Genomic DNA, 3,843 nt, shown 5'->3' on the forward strand with positions numbered 1-3,843 from the left:
AAAATTACACATTCAAGATAATTATTTACCCTTTTATTAATAGTCAGCTGACTTTATAGCGCAGAGATGTAAGCAAAACATGTAGTTTAACTTTCACCTGTCAAATTATAAATGATTTATTTAAAAGCGGATAAGATATGTGGTTGAGTTCAATAATAATCTCGTTTCTAGACTCTAACTCCGGCAGACAAACTTATAAAAATAAATAAATAAACTGTCAACATGTAATTAGTGTGGTCTAATATTATTTTCTACATGCATCCAAGGAAAGTATTATAGTAATTAAAAAGAACATTTTATTTTATTTTATTTATAATAATTATTATTATATTTTTAAACTAATCGAATTAAAATATAATTTATATATAATGCATGCCATTCCAAAAGTTTTTGTTTTCCCACGCGCATGTCTTTGTTTCATGGTAAGAATCAACATATATTGCAATTTGCTGATTTGCTCCTAGAATGATATCGTCACGGGCGATATTGTTGTATGGTAAGAAAAGAATCAACATACTTTGCAATTTGCTGATTTGGTCCTAGAATGATATCGTCACGGCCGATACTAATGGAACCATAAAATATGAAACACATTTTCTTATTTCGTAAATATTATATAGATAGGTTTTGTTTGAATTTAGTGTCTATCATTTTTTTTTATAAATAGTAAATATGAAGTACACTTTCTAATTTCATGAATATGACATGATATGTTTTAAATTTTATGTTTATCAATTTTAATAAGTATTAAAATTTTAAAAGTTTTAATAAATATTAGATATGAAACACATTTTCTAATCCATGAATATGATAAGTAATATATGTTTAAAATCCATGTTTATCTTTTAATAAAAACATTAAATAAGTGAGATTTATTTAATGTTTATGAATATGAAATTTATAAACATAAGTTCACCATGTTAGATAATCTTCGAAATTTAAACAACTGATTTTGATGAGTGCAAATTCTTTGCAGTAAAACAGAACAATATTTATTATAATAAATAAATTATTGGTCTGTATTACATTTAAATCACAAATATAACCACACCAGATCATTTTTATACGGGTTAATGAAAATAATTGAGTGATGTTACAAAATAAAAAAGGATTTTATTACATTATAAAATTAATCTTAACAAAAAATATAATCCAACGTCTAATTTGACCCTTCATAATAACTTTTAAGTTTTTAATCTTTAAATAAGAGGAATATAATCTCAATAGAGAAATTATGTTTGTATTTATTTATTTTCAACAAAAAGAAAGAAGAGAGAAGTAAGTAATTAATAAGATGATATATAATTGGAGTATAATGATAAAAAATTATAAATAATGAAGAGAAGTTGAATAAAGATAATGTTATATGCATAATATTTTAAGTATGCATGTTTCTTCTCATGTAAGCACACTTTTTTTTATATAAAAAATAGATAAAATATTGTATGATATTATAATAAATTAAGTCAATCTATTTTAATCAGTTATTCAATTAAAAAAAGTATTTTCTTTAATTATTGAAATTAATATTCACTTTTTTCATTTAACATTAAGTACAATATACTGTAAATTAATATAAATTATTTTATTAATTAAATCAATGTTTTAAAACTAAGAGTTTTAACATTTGTTTATATTTTAATTTTAACAATAAAATAATATTTTATCGTTTACTTTGAAATATTTTTCAAATATTTAATATATATTAAACACTACCTGTACGTGCAGTGTTAGATAAAGAAGTTAATCCTCTATTTTTGGTGTGAAAACATCCTCTCCAAATGGTTTGAAAACATTTCGTGTTAGCTAGCGTAAAAAAAGAGGACATTGAACATAAGTGATATTTGAAAAGAATAAAAAAAAGAAGAAAGAGTTGAATTATCTAAGTCTAATGTTTCTAGCTAGTCAGATATTTCTTTAGAAAAGAAAAATACAAAAGTAAATTTGATAAATATAATTATGTGAATTATTATTTTAAATCAAGTTGATGACGTACATGTAGACAGCCTAATGACAACAACAATAAAAATAATTAATTTAATTGATAATAATAAATTTATTTTATATATATATATATATATTAAAATTAACCTTATCATCCATGGCTCGTTAATACATTCTCAAGAAAGTAGTTAAGAGATGCATTAAATTATTTTGATCTCTTCTAATGGCCGGTCAATACATTCTCTAAAAAGTAGTTAAGAGATGCATTAAATGTAAGTTAAATTATTTTGATTTGTTTAGTTTTTCAAATTCACAATTTTGGTTTTTTGATTTTAATTGTAATATTTGATTTCTTGATTTTATAAATTGATGATTTTGGTTTCCTGATATATTATTAACTAATAATTATAATTATTAGAATTATTAAATTAAATAAAAATAATTAATCATTAAAAAACAATAAAGACTAATAATAAAAGTTTTTTTTAATTTTTTTTATTAAATTTATAATAATTAATAATTTTAATTAATTTATAATTAACTTAATAACTTAATTAATCAAAATTATTTATTAATAATCTATAAGAATGATTAAAATCACCAATTTATAGAACTAGAGGATGAATAGTTACTATCAAAATTCACAACCAAAAATTAAAAAAAGGATGCAAGTAAGTGTAAGACATGATCATGGACGTTGGCTACTATTATCGCATGAGGTTGGTGTTGCCACGGACATACATTAAGCTTCTTTTTTTTTCACCCTTTTAATTTTCTTCCAGCCATAAAAATCACGCATTATGTGGTACTTAATTTTCGGATGGCATGTTTTATTTGGAATTCCGCACAGCTTGCTTGTGTACATGATTTGCATGTTAGAGGGTTGGCATGGAGACGTAGACGCTTTACGGTGGTTATAAAATAAATAAATAAAAAGAGATAAAAATATTACTTTTCATTTTTTTTCTTCCAAAACAGATGTGAACATTGCCAAGAGTCAATCTCATGCATATATAATGGGGATTTTTTTTAAAGGAAATTAAAATAGAGACGACAATTTCTATTTTGATGTTATAACAGAGGTTAATGTGTTTTAATTATGCATGAGTGTGTTTCTCTTTAATTCTGCCCAACTTTCTTTTGGATGAAGATATCTATAATTCGAGAAATTTTTGGGAAGAAACTAACTCAACATCTCTTCCTTACACATCATAACCAATAGAAACTTATAAATGGTAAAATAAGAAGAAAAAATGTTTTTCATTTACTGATTTTTTTATTCCTTCTAATAAAGATATAATATAATTATTTTTCTTTAATAAGGATTTGATCTCAAGAAAACATTAAAAACAGTAACAGAATAATTTTTTTAATTTCTTTTGTTAGAATTAAAAAAATAGTAACTGATAAATTAAGTGCTATTAGAGAAAAATAATAATAATAATATCTTAGAAAATAATTTATACTTATGTAAAATATTTGAGTGTATAATTTTATTTATCTTAAAAATATATGTTTAAAATATTTTATATTAAATTAAAAATACTAATTCAAATCATTTTTTATTTGCACTAGTTTTTTACTTGTTTTTTTAATTATAAATTTTGGACTGATTTAACCGATTCTTTATCCATTTTAAGTTGATCATGTTTTTTGAATTTATCGGTTTTAACCAAATCCCAATTGGACCATTGGGTCTAATTCTGTTATTAAACAATAATTTTCAATACATTAAACAAAAAAAAATGTTGAAAATTTTACCAGAATGTGTCAAAACTTGTGAAATTTCAAGTTTTCAACGACAATTTAATTCATTCAACGCCCCAGCTATGATCTTCCAAGAAAAAAAAAGGATAGATTGGTTTCCTTGCGGATTAAACTCTCCTCTATAAATAGGAA

Source organism: Glycine max, chromosome 11 (assembly GCF_000004515.6).
Source record: "Glycine max cultivar Williams 82 chromosome 11, Glycine_max_v4.0, whole genome shotgun sequence".
Lineage (NCBI taxonomy): Eukaryota > Viridiplantae > Streptophyta > Magnoliopsida > Fabales > Fabaceae > Glycine > Glycine max.